This window comes from Gymnodraco acuticeps, unplaced genomic scaffold (assembly GCF_902827175.1).
Source record: "Gymnodraco acuticeps unplaced genomic scaffold, fGymAcu1.1, whole genome shotgun sequence".
Classification (NCBI taxonomy): Eukaryota; Metazoa; Chordata; class Actinopteri; order Perciformes; family Bathydraconidae; genus Gymnodraco; species Gymnodraco acuticeps.
Window position 1 is genome coordinate 301024 of NW_022992297.1, and position 27560 is coordinate 328583.

Sequence of the window (27560 nt, forward strand, 5' to 3'; positions counted from 1 at the left end):
CTTAAACATAAGATCTCTAGCATCTAAAGCAATATTGGTAAATGATTTAATATCAGATTATAATATTGATATATGCTGTCTCACTGAAACTTGGTTGAGACATGAAGAATATGTCAGCATAAATGAGGCCACTCCACCCAGCCATATCAATACTCATATTGCCCGAGGCGTGGGCCGAGGAGGTGGAGTTGCAGCAATCTTTGACTCAAGTTTACTTATCAATACTAAACCAAAATTAAATTATACCTCCTTTGAAAGTCTCGTTTTTAGTCTTACGCATCCGACCTGGAAAACTTTGCAGCCAATCTTATTTGTTACAGTATACCGTGCACCAGCTCCTTATTCAGAATTCTTATCAGAATTCTCTGAGTTTTTATCAACTTTGGTTCTTAAAACAGATAAAGTAATTATCGTAGGTGACTTTAATATTCATGTTGACGATGATAAAAATAGCCTTACTGTTGCATTTAACTCTATATTAGATTCTGTTGGTTTTTGTCAGAGTGTAAATAAACCAACCCACTGCTATAATCACACTCTCGACCTTGTTCTGACTTATGGTATTGAAATTGAGCAACTATTAGTCGAACCGCATAATCCTGCTTTATCCGACCATTTCTTAGTAACTTTTGAAGTACTATTACGAGACTACAAAGCATTAGTCAAAAGCTCCTGCAGCAGAAACCTATCTGTTAGTGCTATAGCCAAATTTAAGGAAGACATTCCACCAATACTTAACTCGATAGCATGTCTGCATGTAGGGAAGGAAACTTATACAAAATGTACACCACCCCAAATTGATCATGTTGTTGATAGTGCTACAGATGCGCTGCGAATAAAATTAGACTCTGTTGCTCCTTTGAAAAAGAAGAAAATAAAACAACATAGATTAGCTCCATGGCATAATGCCGAAACCCGCAAAATAAAGCAAAAGTCGAGACAACTTGAAAGGATATGGCGTTCCACTAAACTTGAAGAATCTCGTTTAATTTGGCATATTACTCTCAATGAATATAAGAAAGCACTGCTTAAAGCGAGAGCAGCCTACTACTCTTCATTAATAGATGAGAATAAGAATAATGCAAGATTTCTTTTCAGCACTGTAGCCAGGCTGACAGAGAGCCATAGCTCGATTGAGCCTTCTATTCCCATAGCACTCAGTAGTAATGATTTTATGTGCTTTTTTAATGATAAAATTGTTACTCTTAGAAACAAAATTAATGACCTCTTGCCTTTGACCAGTATAGTATCAACGGCTCCCGGAAGCGTGAGTTCTAATATTACACTAGATAGTAAACTAGAATGCTTTTCAGCCATAAACCTTGAACAATTAAATTCAATGATTCTCTCTTCTAAACCATCAATGTGTATGTTAGATCAAATTCCAACTAAGCTGTTGAAGGAAGTTTTTCCATTAATTAGCACTTCTTTATTAAATATTATGAATATGTCTTTATTATCAGGCTATGTTCCACAATCATTCAAAGTAGCAGTGATAAAACCGCTTCTTAAAAAGCACAACCTCGATCCAGAGGTTTTAGCCAATTATAGACCTATTTCTAATCTTCCGTTCCTCTCAAAATTCTTGAGAAAGCAGTCGCAAAACAGCTGTGTGATTACTTAAAAAACAATGATTTATTTGAAGATTTTCAGTCTGGCTTTAGAACACATCATAGCACAGAGACAGCTCTGGTTAAAGTCACAAATGACATTCTAATAGCCTCAGACAAGGGACTTGTCTCTATTCTTGTTTTGCTCGATCTCAGTGCTGCATTTGATACTATCGACCATGATATCTTATTGCAAAGACTAGAGCACTTAGTTGGCATACAGGGAACTGCTTTAGACTGGTTTAGGTCCTATCTATCTGAACGCTTTCAGTTTGTACATGATGAATCTTCCACGCAAACCAAAGTTAGCCATGGAGTGCCACAGGGCTCAGTGCTCGGACCTATTTTGTTCACATTATATATGCTTCCGTTAGGCAATATTATAAGGAATCATTCTGTAAACTTTCATTGTTATGCGGATGATACTCAACTATATTTATCAATCAAGCCTGATGAAATTAATCATCTAAATAAAATTCAAGACTGCCTCAAGGACTTAAAAACGTGGATGACCTTAAACTTTTTGATGTTAAACACGACCAAAACTGAAGTTATTGTAGGCAAGGCAAGGCAAGTTTATTTATATAGCACTTTTCAACACAAGGCAATTCAAAGTACTTGGCCCGAAGAATCTACGAAACAAATTATCTAAAGATATACTAACTATGGATGGCATTAATTTGGCCTCCAGTGAGACTGTAAGGAATCTTGGTGTTATATTTGATCAGGATTTATCCTTTAACGCCCGCATAAAATCAATTTCAAGGACCGCCTACTTCCATCTACGTAACATTGCAAAAATCAGGCATATCTTGCCTCAAAACGATGCAGAGAAACTAGTCCATGCATTTGTTACTTCAAGGCTGGATTATTGTAACTCTTTATTATCAGGGTGTACCAAGAAGTCAGTCAAGTCGCTTCAGCTGATTCAAAATGCTGCAGCTCGTGTACTAACCAGAGTTAAGAAAAGGGACCACATTACTCCTGTTCTGGCTGCCTTACACTGGCTCCCTATGGAACACAGGATAGAATTTAAAATTCTTCTTCTCGCCTACAAAGCCCTTAATGGGCAGGTGCCATCATCTTACCTTAAAGAACTCATTATACCCTACTGTCCTACTAGGGCATTGCGTTCCAAGAATGCAGGGTTGTTGGTTGTTCCTAGAGTCTCTAAAAGTACAATGGGAGCCAGAGCCTTTTCTTATCAAGCTCCACATTTGTGGAATCAGCTTCCAGTTTGTGTTCGGGTGGCAGACACCCTATCCGTTTTTAAGAGTGCGCTTAAGACCTTCCTTTTTGATAAAGCTTATAGTTAGGGCTGATTAGATTCAGCCCCTAGTTTTGCTGATATAGGCTTAGTTTGTCGGGGGACATCTTACTTCTTCCTTCTCTCTGTCTATACCTGTGTACTCTCATGTTCCGATTAACCCAGCTTCCCCAAATTTCTTTCTTTTTGGTGTCTATATACGCCGGGATCCGGAGTCATGGATGATCCTGCGGTCCTGTGTCCTGCATCGTGAGCCCTGGATCTTGAGTCGTGGCTGTGGTCCTGGATCATAGGTCCTGGATGGATATCCTCGTGGATTCATCTTCCTATTATACACACAAGCATTTCCAAACATTTGGACTACCTATGTTGTAAATGTATTATCTTTTCAATTTACACACGGCATCTATTGTACGTCTGTCCGTCCTCGGAGAGGGATCCCTCCTCTGTTGCTCTCCCTGAGGTTTCTCCCATTTTCCCCTTTAAAACTGTGGGTTTTCTTCGGAAGTTTTTCCTTGTACGATGTGAGGGTCTAAGGACAGAGGGTGTCGTATTGTCATACTGATATTTTTGTACAAATTGTGAAGTCCACTGAGACAAATGTAACATTTGTGATATTGGGCTATATAAATAAACATTGATTGATTGATTGAGTGGGAGGGGCGTGGTGTGGTCACAGGCTGAAGAGGTAAGAGGTTGTCCAGGTTGACAGTGCGGGGAGGAATGTGAGATGGGGGGGAGGAGCGGAGAGGAGGTGGAAGGAAGTGTGTTATTATCAGTTTTTGGTGGTTGAGGGCGGTGGAATCAACTCCAGGTATTTGGGCCAGCTCTGAGCAGAGGGCAGTGGAATCCACTCCAGGTATTTGGACCAGTTCTGAGCAGAGGGCAGCGGAATCCACTCCAGGTATTTGGGCCAGCTCTGAGCAGAGGGCAGTGGAATCCACTCCAGGTATTTGGACCAGTTCTGAGCAAAGGGCAGTAGAATCCACTCCAGGTATTTGGGCCAGCTCTGAGCAGAGGGCAGTGGAATCCACTCCAGGTATTTGGGCCAGCTCTGAGCAGAGGGCGGTGGAATCCACTCCAGGTATTTGGGCCAGCTCTGAGCAGAGGGCAGTGGGATCCACTCCAGGAATTTGAATCAGCTCTGAAAAGAGGGCAGTGGAATCCACTCCAGGTTTTCGGTACAGCTGGTATTGTAACGGACCAGTGGTGGGTGTATAATATGGAGTAATAAGTGCGCTCAGGTGACATGACAGTTGTGGGACATGGCGGTTAGTCGACCAGATAGATGTTATGGATGATTTTCCGGACTGGGAGTAAAGAAATCTGCGTTTGGAATATGATTTTCATGGGAGGGCACACAAAACCGTCATGTGCTGCGGGCCTGCGGCACAATATATATCAAATAGCAAGACCAACAGCATTGCGTAAAGACGCACACTTATCGCAAATACATACACAAATAAAGGGCAACATACAGTAGAAACAACTTTTGAAACATTGTGTGCGTGGCAGCACAGACACTGGTCAACCACGAGCAAGGCACACTGGTTAAGGATGGCAGCTTCCTCATCGTTCCACTCGGAGAGAAATAGTAGAGACGGAGACGATGAACTGTTTAGCCCGCCTTGGGCATGGTTTATGTTCCTATGCACTGCAGGTGCATCCTTTCGCTCAGCCGAGCTAACTTAGAACATTATTTTGACCAACTCTGCATCTTTGTACTGCAGCGTATACTCAAACAGCGATAGGAAGAGCCCACTGCCTGACTCGGACATACTGTGGAGTGAATCGTGGTCACCTCTGAGAGGGAGTTGGTTGACAGCTAAAAAATCTATAATATCAACGACAGCTGACACGTAATAACGGCTCCGTGCCAGCTGATCTGCACCAAAGTACTCATTTCCTTATTTGTTTCCTCGCGTATTTGTCTCTCTCTCCACAAACTCTCACATGAAATGTGTTCTTTTGATGCGGCATGTCTTAGCAGTCCTTTATCAGTCTGTAATGTGTGTTTCCAGTCGCAAAAACCTTTGACAGTAAAAGCTGCATCAGATGAAGACGTATTTACTTTAAACTGTCTATAGGGGAAACAAAAGGCTGCGTCTGCTTTTAACGAATATTCAAGCCGGTCTGTTGTTGTACCATGCAGTGGCAAAAGTGTGCTTCTTTCCTGAAAACAATCTCCCTGGATAACGATCCAGTTTCACCTGGTTGGGTTTATTAACCCCAAGATCATCTGGGGCTGTTGGTCTTTGAGCGGTTGCTGGCCCAATAGTACCTGTTGATATGCTGCGAGGTGGCGTCTGCAGTGGAGGGACCGGCACGGAGGAGGAGGAGGATGCTGGCGGGTGTGGTACAGGCATATACTGTATATATAAATGGACGTAGGGTCTGTGACGTCACCCATAGAATTCTGCAGAGTTGCCGTGAAGCCCTTAGTAGGCGGAGTCGGTAACGACTCAACAGTGACGTCAGAGTTCAACTCCCACCTTCTCCAAATAAGGGCGAAGAGAGGGAGCTGAGGCGGGACCTGCTGCCACCGAGCTGGAAGTTCCAGAGCTAGCTGAAGCTACCAAGCTAAGCTAACATGCTCCCCATCTGCACGCTGCCGTCGCATTTTACGTTTCTAAGGTAAGTGGACATGAAACTATTCAGCAAAACTATAAATAATAATCTAAGTTATTGAGTTTTTAGCATAATACTTCAGAATCTTAAAACCCCTTAACGTTTGTATGCAATTGTGCTAAATTCAACACTGGAATCAAGCAAATATTAATGTTTGCATGACATTAGTTATTTATATTTTGATATCACTTAACTATACGTTTAATACATTTAAGTCAAGCTAAGGTACATGTGATGGTAGCTAGTTAGTGCTCTTACCTGTGAGGCCTCCTCCAAACAGCATAATAACCAGACTGTATCATTAAAACTAAGTACCAGTTATAGATCCTTGACTTTAGACAAACAATTCAAAAGACAAAATGTATTTAAAGACCAATCTTTATTTGAATGTGCCTCTTAACCTGAGATATTAGTTATACAGTAATATTGACAATCTAAAAAAACTGAGCAACTCAACAGTCAACTTTATGTTTCTTATTGTCTAAAGCATTTATTATTTTCATTTTCCCCCTCTCATATTCAGTGTGGACGGATTGAGACAGCCTGGTGTCCAGAGAGCAGCAGAGACTTCAGGGAGAAACCTCTGTGTGATGGAAGTCCTGTCTGTTGGTTTGGAGAGGAATGAGGGTCTTTCCTCTGCGAGGAGGACCAGGCCTGATGGAGGAGCCCATGCTGGGCACAGCTGATACCAACTGCACAGGCCTAGTCTGTCACTTTATTTGACTAAATATGTTTACTTATACATTTAATAGGTTTATACCTTCTGTCCATATGTGCTTTTTATTTAAAACATTTGATTAACTTTTGGTTCACATTTCAATAAATTGTATTTGTATTTGCACTCCTTTTGTCCATTATTCTTACTGAAAATGTTAGATTACACATTCACATCTGACTGAAGATTGGCCCCATTTATTTGTGACGTTGCAAAACAAGGTACATGTTGTGAAGCTCATAAAGTGAGGCAAATAGAAATAATCAGCTGATGGAGTGTAGATGTGGAAATAGCTGCATTCGATCAGCTGACTCTGTTTTCACAATAAAAGTAGTTTCTTAGTGAATGTCCTGTACTGGTCTTAAAATCTCATAACATCAGCTTTTAATGTTCCTCTTGGATGTTCTTCTTGACCCTCAGAGAAGGAGAAAATGTCGTGTCTTTCAGGCCTGTCCTTTCCTAACAAAAATGACAGGAAACATAAAACATATTATTGCAGAACAAGTGTGTTATTTATGAAAGCGGTGTGTTTGTGTGTTTAGGGGCTGTAGATATCATTATTTTGTAATTGTAATGTTTTTTTTTTATTTCAACAGTGAGCTACAAAGACAATCAGATTATGAATGAACAGTATGAAGTTCATCAACATTGAAATATATGTTATTATCAAAATAATATTTAACTGTTATCAAAACGTAGTGCAACTGTAGAAGCTTGCTCTGTTGTCTCACTGAAAGAATAACTTTTACCACGTTTTTTACAGACAATATTGAGAGATAAATAGTAGCAGTTCTCACTATGTGTTAAATATCTTTGCCTTCAATACATTAAATTAGAAAGCTGACAAAGTCATATTGCTAAATATCTAAATGTAACTTTTTGCATGGAAAAAACCCTCAACTTAACTGATGTGTAGGTGATCTAGTATTTAGTATTGTTTAATGTAATGTATATCAGTGTATTCAAGTCAATACTTCATTTATTTAAACCAATATCTTTCTTGATTATTTGTACAGTATGAAAAAAGAGTCTTTGTACCTGTGCTGAAGTTCACTGCTGTGAGGAGTCCAGTTCTGTCTCTCACTCTCTGGTCCAGCCTGTCTGCATCACCTGGACACCTTAAACAAACAGATATATATATATATATATATATATATATATATATATATATATATATATATGTAAAGTACCATGTGTACAAACAATATAACTGATTATCTTCTGTTGAACATGTTGGATTGTGTATTGTCCGAGTCAGGGGCCTTTTTATTTTACTGTAACTTTGGAAGTTGTGTTACCAATGCTTACTGTTTATTTCATACCCATTTGGTAATGCAATTAATAAAAACAACAAGGTTTGGGTTCGTTCTTCAGATGACTGTGACGTTAACGTGTAAGCTCAATAATGAACTCCAGCTCAACCAACCATATTGTAATGTCTAAGTAATCATCTTGAAATATGACATTAATAATTGTAATATACACACATCTTATTGTGAGGTTGATTTCACATACACTACTTCGACATTAGCTTGTCTACATACTTGAGCATAGCCAATTTAAATTAACCTTAGATGCATACAGTTCTACCTACATAATAAAATATCTCTAAGTTACAAGGATGTAACCTTATTTTATCAACCTCAAACAGAAGCCGTTTGTTCAACAGTATTATCACACTTAACGCTTGTCTATTTCGTTTGAACCTTTATATATACAGTCTATGATTTTAACTTGGAGGCTACGATTACAATCGTTAGCACCGATGTAGCTACCACTAGCTTACATGCTAACCCAAGCCTTACCATTCATTACGTAGCTGATTAAAATCATTAACACATAAATAAAGCACTCGAATTTCACTTACCGCATTCATGCACCGTCTGTTTTAACCGCAGAGCGAGTCACAATAGTCCGATATATAAGCATGAAGAACAAACAACCACGGCCGGCTACAAGTTGTGTTTCCTGGATGAGCTGAGCAGGCAGAGTGCCTGTAGCTAGCTTCACGGAGCAGGTAGCAGAGAGACAAGAAGCTAGCAGCAGCAGGCACTTGACAGAGCCGTCACTCAATGTGACCACGCCCTAATTTATGCACAAACTTTAAGACCTAATATAAATAAAAGGGTCGCGTTAGAAAACAATTCACTCACAGATCCATAATCATGAAGGTGGAATCTAACTATATCGATAATAAAAATGTATGGAGCCAGGGGTAGAAACATGTTTTTTTCTGCTGTAAAGTTGGGCATTTTAACATGGGGGTCTATGGAAATTGCTCCTTTCTGCAGCCATCGCCTATCGGCCAATATATGAACTGCAGTGTGTGGCACTTCCGTATTGGCTTCCCGGCTCTACCCCACAGTTTGCCGCTTGGGTACAGGGTGTGGCAATGCAGGTGGTGATGGTAGGGGCACAAGGAGCTGTGCCTCGGAGGACAGCGTTGGTGGCGGCCGCCTTGATGAGTCAAGGATTGGGCTCGCTAACTCCAACCCGGTATCACGGCAAGACGTGAACATGTGACGATTTACCATGCTGGGAGACGTGAATATGTCACGGTTTTGTCACTTCAAAACGTGACAGTTACACGGTATTGTTAACCCATGTTAACCAGTGGAGAAATACCCGGAAGTGCCAAGCAAAGGCTCTACCGTGCCTATTGGTCAGTTTTTATTGTCAAAATTAGATGTTTTTAATTTATTTTGTAATCCTCGCACTCGATTTCGCCGATTTTCTTGAGGCCCTAGCTGGTCGACACCTCTTTCAGCAGAAACAAAGGCTACATTCATGTATTACATCGATGTTAATCCCCTTCAAACGTGACAGTTACACGGTATTGTTAACATGGAGAAATACCCGGAAGTGCCAAGGAAATGTTCTACCGCGCCTATTGGTCGGTTTTTATTGTCAAAATTAGATGTTTTTAATTTATTTTTTAATCGTCACACTCGATTTCGCCGATTTTCTTGTGGCCCTAGCTGATCGACACCTATTTTAGCAGAAACAAAGGCTACGATGTTAATCCATTTGCGTTGTTGTGGAAATACCAGACGTGACGTTGTGTGATCGCTTAGCAACTGAACTCCGTGAAAAATAAACACCACTAAGGTTCAAGGTTCAAGGGTTTTTGTTATCAGATGCTAACTACAGTGTAATTTTGGCATTTCAAATCTTAGATCCCGAGCTCCTCCAACAGTGCAACATAATATAAATAGGACATAATAAGAAAATAAATAAAGATAAATAAAAAATAGTGCAAAATGCACCACTTTTGGTTCAAATTATGAAACCAGCAGATTCATTCATTTATTTATTTTTGTTTCCCCAGCTAAATCGATGTTAATCCATTTATGTGGTTGTGGAATTGTACGTTGTACATTACGTTGTGCGGTCGCGTAGTAAGTGAACACCATGCTACCGATTACTATCCGATGACCATGAACGCACCGGACATCGGCTACAACCTTCTCTCTGTCTGACTTCGCCAAGCAGGTAATGTGCTGCACCGCATGCCTCCAATATTTTAATATTTATTGCAAGTAAATCAGTTGTAGTTACATATCTTTTTAAGCTAGCTAAACACATATTAGCTTTACTTGAATGGAGATATAGTGCAGTGATGAGTCCTACAACCCGGAAGTGAGTTAGCATTTTACAACTATTGGTTCCCGTGGCCCCGTCTCAGGTCGATTAAATGAAATCCTTGCTTCCCTCACTTGCGTCGTTTCCCTGCGTTTAGTCCCTCCCACCAGGGAAGCATGGAGGGACGCAAGGAAACCACGAGAAGCAGGGAAATGAGTTTTAAGAGCAATGGGACGTCCTTTCCTCCGGAGCGTCACGTGAAGCGACTTCCGTTTGTGATGACGCCGCACAGCTGTTCGTCTGACAGCAGCTCTGTCCCCGTTATTTTCACAAACACCCCCCGCCTCTGTTAGTATACATTTACTGACACTAACATTTGTATCATCTGTTGTAGACCCCAATAAATAAAATCAAATAAGAACTAATTCTCAAAAAAGATAAACGCCATTCTTAAAATGTATAAACGAACAATAGTTTGATTAATATTGATTAGAGTGCACAATAGAAATAAAATAATTGAGAGAAGAAAAAGAGATATGTTATCTATCAAAACCCAGTTAGATTAACATTCATTGGATTGCACACTTTGTTTGTTTGTGTGGATATGTAGCACATTAACATTTCAATAGCACTTAATGACTGACTGAATGGAAATGACAATACATGAAAATATAAAACGAAAATAGCGATCATGAAAATGTTTCCAATAAATGAATAAAATGATTTTTGACCACTTTGTTGTTCAGATATATCACATATTTGTAACTAAATGACATTAATTGAAACAAAACATGGTATAGACTGAGGAGTGAGTCCCGTGAGGTTCTTGTATTTTCTTCACTCCGCTGGGAAACTGCTCTCATGTCAAGAAGCATCAGATCAGTGCATGCGCTGCATCTTCCAATCAGTGAGCGATACACAGTAAGGGGGCGGGGCGAGTGTCTAAGGATTTCATCGGAGGATGGTCTGGTGGTTCCTCGATTATCGCTCCTCCATTATCGCTCCTTGGTCCTCCGGCAGAAATAAGAGCCATGGGACGGTACTCAAGATGGCGCAGACAAATCAACTTCCGGTGAGACCGAGGACCGAGGAGCGAGGAAATGAAAATAGTCGACCTGAGACAGGGCCCTCGTCTCAGAGTCAATGGGATTTCTCCATAGGATTTTGGAAAATAGCTCGAAATAAGATCTGTGGAAAACGAACCTGCTTGATAAATGCACGTTTTGTTCAGCGGATAATCTCCACATATCTACCCTACTTTTATAATTTTCGAATCATAAATCTATGGCCAGAAGCAAAATACTAACGTTATGCTATAAACGAACTACAGACCATGGATGTATAATAAGAACCTTTAGAATAATTACCTTTAGAAGTACACCAAAACATAACTGCTAACAATGTAAATGCTGTGTTGGAAAAAAAGTTAATGTAAGAAAATGTTGAGTTAAATACTTTTGGCACTGTATATATACAAAGCTTGGAAAAATGCCTATTGTGGCTGTCATACTTGCATACAGTGGCAACTAATAGTATTGTGAAGAAATGTCATGACAACCATCTACAGACTGTTACTGCACGCTGATTGTTGTGGTCCTATTTAGGACAAAACGTTCAGAGCTGTCCTTGTTCCAGTCCGCCCCTAATTGATTAGTGCTTTAACTCGATGAGTAGTGCAGATATCACTGTAAAATCAATCGACAGTAAGGGGAATACTTACTTCCGGGTGTACAATTCTCCGTTATCCAATGAGAATGGACGCTCACATTGCCTTTAAGGGCAGCAGACACAAACGAATGCCGTGCTTCCATGAGCGTCAAATCCCGCCGCAGATCGGAATACATTGCAATCAGTTGAAAGCTATTTGCGTCCCTTTATGAAGCTGAAGGAGCCTAGGAGCGTCACAACTGGACGCCACGGACACTGATCAAACGTCGCTCCTGGACGTTTATGGAGTGAGAGTGTGTTGGAATAAACAGTGAGGGGTATGAATACACTAGATATCAGCCTGTGAGCAGTATGAACAGTGTGTATGAATATGCTAAGATATATAAAGTATGAAAACGGTAAGCAGTGCAAGTATAGTATAAAATATATAGATATTAATTTCATGATGATAAACATTGGAACAATGTGGAACAATGATGAAAAATGGGAATGGATGTGGCGACGTAAAACTGACACAAAACAACAACAAACTTTTGCCGAGCTAATTGGAGAGTTTCATCAGCAGCACGGGGTAAAAACCACCAATGAGCGCTCAGCTCGAGATACCAGCGAGTCGTTTCCCATCAAGCATTTCGCTTCCGCAGCCCGTGGAGAGGAACTGCGCCGCCTCGCCGCGCCTCGCTCTCAAGGCTGCGGGCGTCTTTGTCCCGCGAGATTTCAACGTCTCATGTAGGCGAGCCTCCAGAGCAAGTCGGACAAAATGACTAACCATCATGCAACGCACTAGCAAGACGTTGATCGCAACTGCGCAGGTCTCGCTTGTCTCAAACAAGCCTAATTACTTTTGCGACACATTTATCGCAAGAAGTGTAGCAAAAGTCAAGACCGCAGATTCGTCGATTTATACTGCCACAGAGCAGATTCGTCAAATTGTAATGACTGATTTGTAATAACCAAGTTGCAGTTGTAATGGAAAATATATTTAAAAAATATGTATTTTTCTGCAAGTGAACATTTCATCATTAAGTTCATTTTTTTTCTACAAGCTACAAAACTTATTTTTTTCTTCTGTGACTTCAAATTTGGTTCACAGTTACGTGGATATTTTATACAAGTGTACATTTGGTTCACAGTTACGTGGATATTTTATACAAGTGTAAATGTACAAGCTCAGATTTTTTTGCAAGTGCTCACATCAGGTTTTACACGCTCTCGCATTTTGCACCATATCTACCTTCATACAATCCATCCACACTGAATATGAGAGGGGGAAAATGAAAATAATAAATGCTTTAGACCAGTGGTTCTCAAATGGGGGTACGCGGACCCCTAGGGGTACTGCAGGGGGTACGTGAGATTTATTTTATGTTAATGAAAAAAAAACATTTTTTTATTTTTTTTATTTATTCTACTAAAATCATACAAAAACAAAAACGTATAATTCATACACACATGCATTTACACAAACTACTAATAGTAGTTTAACTACTTAATTCAAAGGTTTACAGTAATTCTGGATAATAAAATGGGAAAAATAAACGGGGTGCTCTCTTTTCCTCTCCCTCTCCTGACAGCCCGTCAGTCTCGTGCAGCTCGCTGAACCTCTAATAAGTGACCGACAGTAAAAAATAAATATATTTATAACTAGTTTAGCTAGTTCCAGAGTAGATAAACTAGCTAAGTGTGTTAGGTCTAACTCTTAGTGTATTTTTGCTCGGCTCAACAGTCCGTCACAGCGGTGGAGCTGTGATCATGCAGAGCTGCGTGTTCTCCGTCAGCAGCAGCTGATCGGATCTCTGATCTCTCTCTCGCGTCCGGTTAGACTTCACTCGCGTCTATGTCCAAATCTATCAGATCTAGCTAGTTGTAGTTAATGATATGACTGCCTGCTTATCAAAGGACACCTAAACAATAAGCGTTGCTTGGCAATGGCGTGTGGCCGCAGAGTATAGCGCAGCATTATCCATATGTTTATATGAGGGGTCAAAATCCCATGCTCATAAAATGCTACTATATTTTCTCTCTTCATTCCCCCACGCCCCAAAATAAATAAATAAATATACCAATTTTAGGAAAAGTAACAAAGTTTTAGCAGTGTGGGTTTTATATTAACAGAGTTACACATATTTCAAAACGCGAAGTGTAATAACGTCGGGTTACGTATGGTAACCCTTGTTATATTAGCACAGGCGGAGCCCTCTACTGGACTCTATGGGTACTACCTTACCCTGCGAGCATTCTCCCACTGAGACTTCTATAGACGTAGCCGGCCTTGGGCGGGCCTACCTGAATGCGCGTGCATCACACCGTATAAAAGGAGGCCTCACCTCCTGACTATCATCCTACACCTCTCTTCAGCGAGCGGAATAGGACAGACAGTGCCCTGGGTAGAGGGCTCCGCCTGTGCTAATATAACAAGGGTTACCATACGTAACCCGACGTTATATCTCTCACAGGCTCCGCCCTCTACTGGACTCTATGGGTACAGTGGGTGGAGCCACGATGTATACGCGCACTGTCGTCCAACAACAATATTCCACCCTACTGCCCCTGACCGGCTTTTATGGTCAGCAGCTGCTGCCCCACATTCTCCTTTAACCCGGTTGTAACCGAGGAGAAATCTGGGCTGTGGCTAACAGAGCACACCCTGCAGCGCTTGCCTCGCAGAAAGTGTGCTCAAAAAACAGTGCCGGGGGACCCCCCCCCCCGCCCATAGACGGATGGGGAGAGCCCCCTCGGCCCCGAATGGGCTTACTACACGCCTGCCTCCCTGAATCCCTAAGGATAACAGGGAGAGCGTCAGAGCCCACGTCCCACACTCAAACACTGACCCCGTGCAGAGTGTGTGGACTAAAGTGTGGAGGGTTACCCCCCCTCCTGCCTCTCGACAGGAGGAGAGTAGTCCTCCAGCCCTGTAAGGGCCCAGTGCGCCCCCCCTGCCCTTCCTCACACCATCGCTGGAATCCTAGCCACTTTGGCCTGTAACAGGCTGTGGTGGATCCAGCTCTAGCTGCCTGGATAGACTGAATAACACTATCAGACAATCCACCCTGTCTCAGCCTGTCCCTCTCAGGAGCCAAACCTGGAGAGGACGGCCGAGAGTGGGTAACGCCCCGATTGCACCTGCCTCTTGAGACATCGCCCCCCAGAACTGGGGAACCGCCCAGGGCTGGCCCACCTTCATCTGTGTCATCTCTGAGTACCACGGCGCCCCAACGCGATCCGGAGCCACTAGAATGACTGACAGACGTTCTCGCCTCACTCTCCCCAGGAGAGGGAGAATGAGACGCAGCGGTGGAAAGGCGTATAGCAGCTTCCTTGGCCATGGCTCGTGTGCAAACGCGTCCACCCCCAAGGGTGGGTCGTCGCTCCGAGCCACGGAGAACCACAGGGCACAGTGGCTGTTTCGCCGGCTGGCGAACAGATCCACTTCCGCTCTCCCGAACTGGGCCCAGATTTGCTTCACCACCCTCGGGTGAAGCACCCACTCGCCTGGCAGGGGGCCGCTCCTCGACATGAGGTCGGCCCCTCTGTTCTCCAGTCCCGGGATATGGAGGGCTCTCAGAGATAACACCACCTCTGAAGCCCATAACCACAGTTCCTCTGCTGTGGTCAACAAGGCGGCAGATCGAACTCCGCCCTGCCTGTTGATGTAAGCCACTGTGATGCTGTTGTCGCTCCTGACCATTGTAGAGGAAACTTCTGTGTAGCTATGCAGTGGGAGTCACCGACTCAGGAAGGAGACACGGGAAGAGCAGTAGCTTTGATGTCAAACACATGATGGTTTATTTGGAGTTAACGGCCGGAGGATTCACATCACAAGTCCAAGAGTCAGAGGTTCTGACTTCACGGTAGAGTTGCCACGTCAATTCTGGAGAGCCTCTCTCTTGCCAGCCCATCTAACTGGTTTCGCAGAGAGTAAACAACATATTTGAGAAGATAGCCTAAACAATGTGGGAACACTGAGCTACTTGCCTCGGACACCTATGACCTCGAAGATTTCACCTTGGAGTCCACAAATACAGAGAAGGAAGTGTCCCAGTGTACCCACAACACAGACCATCTGTGACCCAGTATTGACCGGTCACAGAATGGGAACAATAACATTATTGGCTAAGCAGCCTGTGTCCTTAAAGAAGGTAAACAGACATCAAGGTTTGTCCTGTATGTCACATCTTGGCGTCTATGACAATTATTTCCATAACAGTCCTCTCTTTTTATCATTTATGATAACCTAAAAACATTAGTCTAATAATAATTTGGTCAATAATTAACTCAATAGGCGTCTCCAGATTCGAGTGTGGTCTCACCTTACATTAATTACATCACAAAGTAGAATAAGATTGAAACATCCAATCACAATGATTGATACAGCCAATCATAATAGGAAAAATCATCTCATCAGTGTTTGATCATCTTTTGTCAAAAGCATAATAATGAACACACATAAAACACAGGTGCACAATGGCTAAATATTTGTTTTAAACTAATATCTTTTATCATTAGTTAATTTCATTCATCAAACTATAAAATCAAAACCAGCTTGCCGCTTTAAAGATTTACTTCAAGGCAATCACTAGTCAAAAGCATTTTAAAACTCAGGATCGTAAGAGATCCAGCTAAACATTCACAGTTAGAGTATAGAATTCACACTGGTGATTTGATCAATCTGTAATCTGCAAAAGTGCAGTGTCCTCAATTTTAGGATTACTTTTACGTTTACTTAAATACGCTTTAGTCAAGAGTAAGGCACTTAGTGAAATCAATACATTCATTTTAGTCAAGTACATTGTTCAAAATCTGGAAAGGAAAAGTTAGGCAAATATTCAAAGACTTTTGTAAAAACCTGGAAAGGAAGGATTAAACATTTTTAAACCTTGAATTATTACATTTGTAAATGCTACCACTGATCTGTACCAAATTAAGTCTATCAAGTATTCCTATTAGCCATACTTACCTGAGCTACTTATGGTACTTGGAAAGGATTCTTCTGTGTTTATCTAATGTTGAGAATATCAATTTCTTTAAATTATACTTCTCTAATTTGAGGATCAAATATGCTACATAATTGTTATATGAAATATTATAAATATTTGTTTTGGGCCAAAACTGAAATTAATCCAGTACTTGAAACATCATTGTAGGTCTTTCTATGCATGGATAATACATTAAAGAGTAGTGTTGTTAAGCCTGATTGCTGGATTCAAATCCACTAGAGTACATGTACCTATCCAGAGGGGAGCCAGAACTTGATAGAGCTTGTCGCCGCACAACCAAACGTAATCTTGTGGCGAGCTAAACCCCACATCACTGGGCCAGGCCAGTTGTATTGCTCACGGTTGCGTTGTCCCAGGCGAGCCGTCATCACGAGGTGGGAATGCTCCATGGGGTGTGTGTGTGTATTCCTTCGGTCGATTTTGTGACACGGACAGTCAGACTCCGCACACTGGTAACACAAACGAGGAACCAGAGGGCATATGGAACCGCTCAGCTGGCACTCGCTCGTGATACCTTGTGTGTAGTGTGTTTTGATGTATGTAGTGCAAGTGTGGTGCAAGTTGGTGATTAGGACACATCACTTGTTGTCATCTACTTTTGTTGGTGATTAGGACACATCACTTGTTGTCATCTACTTTTGTTGGTGACTAGGACCTTGCAGTGGCTGGCGTGGACCCACGTAGCTCTCTCTCTGACCCTTGGCCTTCAGAGCTGTCCTACTGTAGTTATTGGGTTAACACTTGATAGGGATGTTTTCCTGAGTGCAGACAACTCAAGGTAATGGATTAGCACATTATCATTTAAATACAAAAATAGGATAGGCCCCTCAGAATTATTTGGGAGCCTTCCTGAGACATGCACATGCATAAATGTAAGGTTTGTGTTAGTCATTTAACATGCAAGAATCATAAACTCATCAGTCCAAAGTAGAGAAATGTTATTGTAATTTAAAGGTGAGCTAGTCCCTGCGGATATCACCCCTTCTCAATGATTCTAAATGTTATATTAATTCACCATTTACCGTTTGATAACATATTAGTTTATCAGAAATATTTTCCTCTTCCATAAAACAGGTTTGAGAAATAAATGTTCCAATATAAAATCAATTACTCAATATAATTGACTCTTCCCTCCCTTTTCTTACATATGTCTCATATGAAATAATAACTTAGGAGTCTATTTAGGCATGGTGTAATCTATTACTCGAGAAGACTCAGTATCACCTGTGTGCAGCTTACAAAAAAACAAACAATTGTGAGAAACATATATTATGCAGGAAATGCATACCTTTGTTAAAAAAACAAAGCATATCTGATTTGGGAGGAAAAGCTTCAACCCCCTTAACATCTGAGTTATTACTGAAAGCATAGCATAAATGATAGTGGGTGTCTGAGGGTGTTTTTACTGAGAAATGTCAAACACATTCAAAGCCTTACATTTGAAAACTGGTTTGCATTCCTCCACTTAAAATGACGTTATCATTGGAAACAATAAAAGCTAATTGTTTTGATGTAGAATCTATCAATTGAATCGTTAGAGCAGAACAGAATGGTCGTATTGTAGCCTGAGTACCGTGCAGCCTTCAGTTTCACCAGGTGGAAACATTGTCCATATAATGTGAATACATGTAGAACTAGACATTAAGAGGCTCCTGACATTTAGGCCTATTTTAAAAAAATAGTAGGGGCTTTTAACAGCTTGCCAACCTACAGGCATCCTCTGCATAGCAGTATGAATAGCCTTAAAAAAACAACCCACTCTGCGGTAACGAGAGTCATATTTCTGAACCAAATGCCCTAAGTTAAGCCGTTAGTCCCATCTGACTGACCCAAGGGTTGGTGCTGGTGTGACCGGGAGGCTTCCAGGTGTTCAAAGCTTTCAGTTCATGGCTTGGTGGGGGGAGTGGCCCACGTGAGACAGTATTGTTCAGTCTGAGGAGCGGCATTGTCTCTGGAAGCAGGTAATGGTGTCCATTCTCAGACCAGACCATTAATGTAATTTCATGTAGAGCAGCCATAGCATCTCTGTGACTGCACTCAGCCGGACTGTCAGAACTGGGTGATTCTTAGTGAAGCCGTCCAAGGCCATAGACAGAATGGAACCACGTACCAACAAAAGGGACACAAGGTCATCAATGTCTCTCTTTACCATTGGCCTAATTGCACAACAAATTAGTGGGAAAAATGTGGATCACTAATCCATCATGTGAAATGTTGAGTTAATCTAAATAATTCCTTATGGGTTGAAATCAAATTAACATTAGAACCAAAGTCAGTCAAAATTGGACTTTGCACGGATCCGAATCTAAGCAATACACCATTTCCCCAGCTCTGTAATGAAAAGGATAACAAGATTAGGTACATTACAGGAGTGTTAAAACACCCAAACATGCACACTTATCTTATTCTAGTAGAGATTAGAGGACAAGGTCTAATGTTGTGAACAAAATGATCAAGTCAAAGTTATTTTGTTTATTGTTATGTACCTAATTTAATTTAATAATTAATCTTGAATTACTAATAACTTTAAAGAAGGCAACAATTTACAATTTGGATGAAGTGATTACTCATCCAAAGTGTGTGTGTGCTTGTGTGTGCTTATCTGCCCAAGGTTTAAAACATTTGGGACAGCACAGCAGTGAGAATGTTATGAGAACCAATCTGTTGTTTATACTAAACTCGAAGGAAGCTAGACTGGAACATTTTAAATAAATCAAAACACTTGCACGTTAATTAAATACATTTCACATTTAGCTCGAGCTGGGTTCAATACTTTTCTTTATGGTATTTAAAATTGGGCTCGAGTAGAACCCCTGGATTTGGCTTGCAACACAAAGTGATACTGATCTCTGTAGGACTTGGAAGTGTCATGATTCAAAGTGCCTGTGAAAGAGAGGCCCTTGGAAAACAACATCTATTTTGTAACTGTAATTACTTATTTTAAAGAAATTGCAACATTATACTTTTAAAGAATTGCTCAATTAATTTAACACATTTATTATGCACACAATAAAAACTTCAACAAATATATTGATCCTGGCTTAACCAGCGACCTTTACTCTGTTGTTCATAAGCTCGGTTTCAGAAAACTTGTCAGTAGTTTAACAACTATTTTAATTTGAGTATTGTCTATGGAGAAGCAGTTTAATAAAGAATGTTAAACAATTTTTAAAACTGTAATTGAACTTCAACTTATATTAATTACCTGATTCCAGTGGCCAGTTGGAACAGAATAATTAACACAGTTTCCATTTTGCTGCAACAGCGCAAAAGGTTTCAACAACAATTAGTATTATGTCTGAGTCTTGTTCTGCTTATCTGCTTTGTTTCGGAATGTGTTCAATACATTACGTTTTTATTCATTATTACTATACAATACATAGATTAAGAATAAATGAAACAAATAATACAACATTGACCTACAAAAACAGATTTTGCAACTCTGATCTCCTCAGGCAAGTCTCTGAGGGTCTCGGGGCGCAGGACGGGCACAGGGTTTATACAAGGTCACAAAGATATCTTAACATACCAGCAATACCATCTAAGAATGGATTATTAAAGCAATAATCTTCTTTTCTTCTTACACCTAGAGCTCACCCTGAACAGTGGGCTTCTTGTTTACATTTTCCCCTGCACTCAGAGGCAGGACATAAAAACACTTTTTATTTTTCTCAAGTCATTTACTTTTGGTGAGATAATTAAAGTTTAGTTCATTTTACCCTGTCTATGGACTGATAATTATTGTTACAAAACATACACAAGACGGCGGGACAAACCAATATAGACCCCCATACAAACAATCAGACAAACAAAACATGAACTCTTAATAAACACCAGCGCGACAGCAAAGCTCATCCAGCTCAATTTAGTCCGGATTTTAGAGATCTTAGAGGGGGTGGGAATTATCTCCAGTGCGGCGTCTTCTCACGCCTCACCCTTGCATACAAGTGATTTATCGGTGCCTGAAAGCCGTCCAAGAACGATAACTAGCTTATCCTCTTGCGACAACCACTAGGCTATTTGTTTCTAGTGGCGCTGTGCCCCCCCGATCGGAGCCCACAGACTTTTTCCCTGCCCTTTCTATCCAAACAACAGCTCAGTTGACTGTAGTCCGTACGACCAGCCTATATACACTTGCTATCGAGTTCACCTCAAGGTGAAACACAGTTTGCCTACGCTTGCTTGCCACTACACACCTCTGATCAATTAGCCTATAATTTTATGTATGCACTCCTGACCGCCACCTGCTCCAGAGAGCCGTAGCGAATCGGGTGATGCACGCACTTCGCGCTGGCCCGTCTAACCATGAGAAAAGCGGTCCTAAACAACGAGTGCTTTTAGACCGTCCCGTTTGAAGGACGGTGGTGCCGTGAGTTAAAGCCTATAGACAATAAGCTGTGACTTTCTCCCTCTCAGCCTGCACTGCTCCAGCCCCACACACACACGGTGAGGTTTTACACACACACGCAAGGCTGCAGCTGGAGCCGTGTTTTTACAGAGAGGTGATAGCAGTAAATATCTCTGGCTGCTTATTTTCAACTGCTATGTTTAGCCACTAAGACCCTCAAAATCCGGCGATTTGTCCAATACAAATCTTTTACATTGCTTTCAATTCACACAGAAGCTCCACTTCACTGATGCTCTTTCCTTAAGGTATCTCTAAACATGAGCTGTGTATGCCTGTATGGCACTTCCGTCCCGAGCAGCATACACAGAGGAAATAAGCCAGGACTGAGTCCCCAGACACTGATTCCCTGGGTTTAACTATCCCCAAATGTTCATTAACCAAAAGGAAACGCAGCCGATCAGTTTCACAGGTAATTTTAGGATACCGTCAATCACAGATTCTGATAAGGCAATGTCCAAAGTAGATTTGAAAATCACACTTACCAGAATCTGAAGATCTGTTGGCATCCTGCCGACAACGCCAATTTGTAGAGGAAACTTCTGTGTAGCTATGCAGTGGGAGTCACCGACTCAGGAAGGAGACACGGGAAGAGCAGTAGCTTTGATGTCAAACACATGATGGTTTATTTGGAGTTAACGGCCGGAGGATTCACATCACAAGTCCAAGAGTCAGAGGTTCTGACTTCACGGTAGAGTTGCCACGTCAATTCTGGAGAGCCTCTCTCTTGCCAGCTCATCTAACTGGTTTCGCAGAGAGTAAACAACATATTTGAGAAGATAGCCTAAACAATGTGGGAACACTGAGCTACTTGCCTCGGACACCTATGACCTCGAAGATTTCACCTTGGAGTCCACAAATACAGAGAAGGAAGTGTCCCAGTGTACCCACAACACAGACCATCTGTGACCCAGTATTGACCGGTCACAGAATGGGAACAATAACATTATTGGCTAAGCAGCCTGTGTCCTTAAAGAAGGTAAACAGACATCAAGGTTTGTCCTGTATGTCACATCTTGGCGTCTATGACAATTATTTCCATAACAACCATTACATGCCTCCCTTGAATTAGGGGCCTGAAATGCTGGAGGACTAACACTACCGCCCGTAGCTCTAGGAGGTTGCTGTGTCGAGACTCTGTTAGAGCCCAGCGCCCACCTATAGCCCTCTTCAGGCAGGTCCCTCCCCATCCTGTTCTGGATGCATCCGTGAACACTGTGATGTAGGAGGTCACCCGTCCCAGTGGAGACCCCCTCCGGAGGTGATCCGGAGACCCCCAAAACCGGAGGTTGCCCTCCACTGAGGGGGGGATGGTCACCAGCCGCCGCCTGTGCCTCTTGGGATCCAAGCGCAGGCTGGAGAACCACCTCTGCAGGCGGCGCATATGTAGTAACCCTAACGGGACCACCATGTGAGCAGCCGCCATGAGACCCAATGTCTGCATGACAGTAAAAGCTGTCACTATTGCCCCCTGTCGCAGCCTGCGCACCCCCTGAAGAAGGGACGCACGTCTGCTCTCTGACAGGGTGGCGCGCGACGCGCCTGCATCGAGCACCACACCCAAATACAGCGCCCGTTGGTGAGGTACGGGGATGCTCTTTTTTCAATTGATCGCAAAGCCCAATTTGGTCAGGTGTGTGATCAATTGTGCTGTGCAAAACATTGCCTGTTCCCGTGACCCAGACATGACTATGAGGTCATCTATGTAAAATAAAACTCTCATGCCGTGTGCGCGCAGCTGTTGAAGCGCTGTGGCCACACATTTGCTGAATGTGCGTGGGGATAGGGAATAGCCGAACGGCAGCCTGTTGTACTCGTAGGCTATCCCCTGGAAGGCAAAACGCAGATACTTCCTGTGCTCTGGAGCAATTTCTACATGAAAGTACGCGTCTTTCAGGTCGATGGTGGTGAACCAATCGCCCGGCTGCACAAGCCCCAGTAACTGTTTCACAGTCAACATGCAGAATTTCCTGCGGGAAATGTGGCGATTCAGGCCGCGGAGATCTAGAATAGGTCTGAATTCCCCTGTCTTCTTGAGAACCAGGAAGTACATGGAATAAAGACCCTCTTCCATGCGCTGAGGGTGCACAACAGATACCGCCTGTTTTTGCACCAGAGCCTGAATCTCTGCTGCGAGGAAACCCATCTCCTCCTGAGAGACTAGATTCACTTCTCGCATGCCCATAAAAGGGGGTGGGACGCTGCAAAACTGGAGTGAATAACCCCGTCTCAGCGTCCTGTCCATCCACTTTGATAGTACACAGCTGAGTTTCCATTCCCCATAACACTGTGTTAAAGGGCATGCCCTCAGCTGTGGAGCCGCAGCTATAAAGCTGTGGTACTCTCTGGCGACCCGTCCCGCCGCAAAACTCCCCGTGAAGGGAAGATTTGCCCATGGAGGATCGACACAGAAAAGGCCGATTATTTACTGAGGACCTTGAACGCACCGCCGCACGCTCATGTGTGAGCGCGCGCTCCCTTATAATGCTGTTCTCACCTTTACGGTGGACCTCATTAATTGGAGTCCCTATAGGAGTGCTGCTTTCTACTAAGGCCCCTGAACGCACCGCCACGCGCTCCTCTGTGAGTGTGGGCGCTGCCATAATGTAACTCTTACCACTCTGGTAAATTGCATTAATTGGAGTCTTAGCCCCAGGCTTAGTGTGTTCCCTAACAGCAATACGCCGGCCGTAATGCCCCTGTACACGTATAGCACTACAATAGTTTTGCTTGCGTTTTATCACTCTCATCTGCGCACTCCCACTAGCCTCCTCTCTTACGGGAGTTATGACTGGGGCGGCGAGTGGGGAATTTGTACAGACATCCTGTGTAAGTGTAGCATCATGGAAACAAAGGACACTTAGACTTGGATACAGATTAACCCTTTCTTTATTTTTGAAAGTTTTTCTCGGAATCTGTGCATTAAATAGGGAGGAGGCGGGATTCACCCTTGCATCCTGGGCGAAGAGTTGTTCTCCCCCCGCCGAGACGCTACCTCCCCCCGCCAGTCAGCTCCGGGCTGACGGCTCACCCCACCCGGCCGCTCTCTGCTGCTGAGGAGCCTGCCGAGGTCGGGCAGCCCGTCCCCGTGGCTGCCGATATGTCGGCCCCACGGGATGGGCCGTAGAGGTGGAGGGCGCCGCAGCAACGGGACCCCCGTGCCGGTGCCTCTCCCTCCGCTTCATTGTCGCGCTGCGCTCCCTCGCCTGCATGGAAATGCATGGAGGAGCACGTAGCGGGGCCGGAGGAGGGGCCAGCGGTAGCATCCGGCTAAGCTGGACCCTTTCCTCCTCCAGGCGGCTGAAGCGCTGGGTGACCGAGGAGATTGACCCAAAGAGCCCCTCCGTAGATACGGGGGCTCCGAGGAGATCTTCTCGGTCCTTCTTAGATAGGGCAGTGAGTCCTAACCACACGTGACGAGACGCCACTGTGGCCAAGGAAATCACCCGCCCTGCTGCAGCGGCCACGCCATGAATCAGATTGTTCATCTGACCTATAGCGCGGTCCGAATAATCGCTCCCCTCTTGAGGGAGGAGGGCGGGGGCGGCTGCCTGAGGGGTGATCAGGGAGACGCCCAACACGCCGAGATTGTTTGCTGCAGCCGCCATCTGCGTACCGAGCTTGAACATCTTGTCCAGATATTCCAGTATGTCTCGGTCCCGGGGCAGCGGGGGCAGGGGTCGCTTACCCTCCGCCCAACCAGCCGCCCCCGGAAGCAGATGGGCCGCCAGGCTCTCATCAAGGGGGGGAACACCCGAACACGCTGTGTCCGCGCGGCCCTCCACCTTGATGATGCCTGCCATAGCGGCTACTGGGGCCTTCGTTTTAAATGGCTGCTGCCATGTCGCCTCCACACACCGCCATATATCAGGCAGCTGGGGCGAAACGAAGGTCGGCTGCGCTGGATACACCGGGCCGTAATACCCCTGTCTCAGGCGGCTTATAGGCCTCGGTGGCAGCGGTGGGGGGAGCTGTAGGCCTACACGCTCCGCCGCCAGGGTCATCACCGCTGGGAAATCCCTCCGCGCAGACCTGAGAGTCGGACCTCCAGACACCGAGGCGTCCTCGTCCTCCTCCTCCGGAATCGGGGTTGACTGGCCCCACGGAAGGGAGAACCGGAACGGCACTTCCTCCTCTCCTGACTCGCCCATCTCGACGACGTCGAGCTCCGAATCCTCCACCTCCTCCTGCGGGGCCTCCGCCGACAGGAAATGCTGCCCATGATGCTCACGTGTGAGCCGAGGAAGCATCTGGCAGGCTGAGCATGCCGGTGTCGGGCCCATACAGCTCACGGCGTGGTCAGGCATGGCCGGCCCTCGGCATAGGCAGTATAGGCGAATGCTAAGGGCGCATCAACCCATAGGGGGCGCCGGAAAAAAGAAAAAAAAAAAAGTTAGAAATTAAAAAGAATTTTTTTTCTTTTTTTCATAATACACAATTTCCCGATTTTGGATCAACAAAGTACATCTTATTATCTTATACTAACAGAACTACGTGTACAGCGCCCATAAACTATGGCACACCCCCCCAAAATCAAGTTGAACTGCCCCAGTCCCAGTAAAAAGGTTTATGTGAAATTGTTCTTTTTTTTAAATAATGGTTTTAGTGTGCAATTATAGGTTTTAATTTATTTTGTATTTGTATTCATTAAAATAAATCAAACTCCCAAAAAACATACACAGCTTCTGTGTGCTTTTATTAACATTGGAATTTACATTGTAAGCGGCCGCGGGGGTGAGAGCTTTAGAGAGCTCTCTCCTGAAAGACTGAGAGGCTCTGATAACCTCAGCTCAGTGAGGTAAAGGCACACCTCTATATGATCATTATAGATATAAAAAAATAAGAGAATAGATGAAAAACAGGTATAAAATACTGACAGTACAAAAAAGTTGTTATTAATAAACAAGAATACAGTTTGAAAGGGGAGTGATTTGTAAAATATCCATAAAGAAAAAGAAAATCTGTTTACAGTTCTGTTTGATATGGGTGGTGAGAGATGTATCCATAGATCTCTTCATGTTGCTCTCAAAGTGCACCAGATTGATGCTTTTAACTTCAATATTTAAAAAAAAAAGTCTTCCCGGGGGCATCTTTCTGTTTTGGTGGTCATGCCACTACCGGGGGGGGGGGGGGGGGGGGGGGGATCCGCGATCAGGTTAGGACATTTCGGACAGGTCCTGTGGTCAAGAACTGACTCCATAACTCTCTATTCTCTCGTCTTTTTAAGCTCCGTGAAAACACTTCCGCCGCTGAAGAGAAAAGGATGATAGTCAGGAGGTGAGGCCTCCTTTTATATGGTGTGATGCGCACGCATTCAGGTAGGCCCGCCCAAGGCAGGCTACGTCTATAGAAGTCTCAGTGGGAGAATGCTCGCAGGGTAAGGTAGTACCCATAGAGTCCAGTAGAGGGCGGAGCCTGTGAGAGATATAACTGCAGTTTGCCTCCCTGTCAGAATGACAAAGATCTTTGTAGTGAGAAACATGCATGTTTCTCACTACATTGTACAACTTATTAAAAAGATCAGTTCAATGCAACTAATGTCGTCTTAGTGTTATTGCATGATGTTAAAATTGGTTTGCCATGCATTTAGTGATGGATTGTAAACATTTGAAATGTAGCATTTAAGTGCTTCTCAGTTACAAGGTTGTTGTTTTAATAAATCAGATACTGATGGTGCAGCGCTGCACTGTATCTCTTTATATAGGCTTTTTTTCCTTAACAAATAGTTTTTGCGCTGATCAGGGGGTACTTGGCTGAATTTTTTTTTCAAAGGGGGTACATTATTGAAAAAAGTTTGAGAACCACTGCTTTAGACAATAAGAAATATAAAGTTGACTGTTGAGTTGCTCAGTTTTTTTAGATTGTCAATACTATTACTGTATAACTAATATCTCAGGTTAAATCAAATCAAATCAAATCAAATTTTATTTCTATAGCACATTTAAAAACGATTTTCGGTCGAGCCAAAGTGCTGCACATGCAGATAATAAATAACACATTCCTACTGATGTAAACAGAAGACAATAAATTACAACATCAAATATAAAAATCAAACACAGGGAAGTGTCATGAGTCGTGCTCTGCTCTGATTAGAAGGCCAGGGTGAAGAAGTGAGTTTTTAGTTTAGATTTAAAAAACCCTAGGGTCTGGGCCGACCTCACATGGAGGGGCAGAGTGTTCCAGAGCCTAGGGCCAGCTGCCGCAAAGGCTCGGTACCCTCTGGTTTTTAGCCTGGTTTTAGGCACTACCAGTAGCAGTTGGTCAGCAGACCTTAACGCTCTGGCTGGGGTGTAGCGCTGGAGGAGTTCAGCTATATAGGCCGGAGCCAGCCCATTTAGTGCTTTAAAAACAAATAAAAGGATTTAAAATCAATTCGGAACAGAATTGGAAGCCAGTGTAGTGAGGCCAGAATTGGGGTGATGTGGTCACGCTTTTTGTGGCCAGTGAGGAGACGTGCCGCTGCGTTCTGCACTAGCTGCAGGCGTTTAATTGAGGCCTGGTCCATACCCACGTATAGAGCATTGCAATAATCGAGTCTCCAGGTCACAAAGGCGTTGATAACCCTCTCCAGGTCTTTAAAAGATAAAAAAGACTTGGTTTTGGCCAATACTCTTAATTTAAAAAAGCAGGATTTCACTACGCTGCTGACCTGCTTGTCGAATTTAAAAGTGTTAGTAAAAGTCACTCC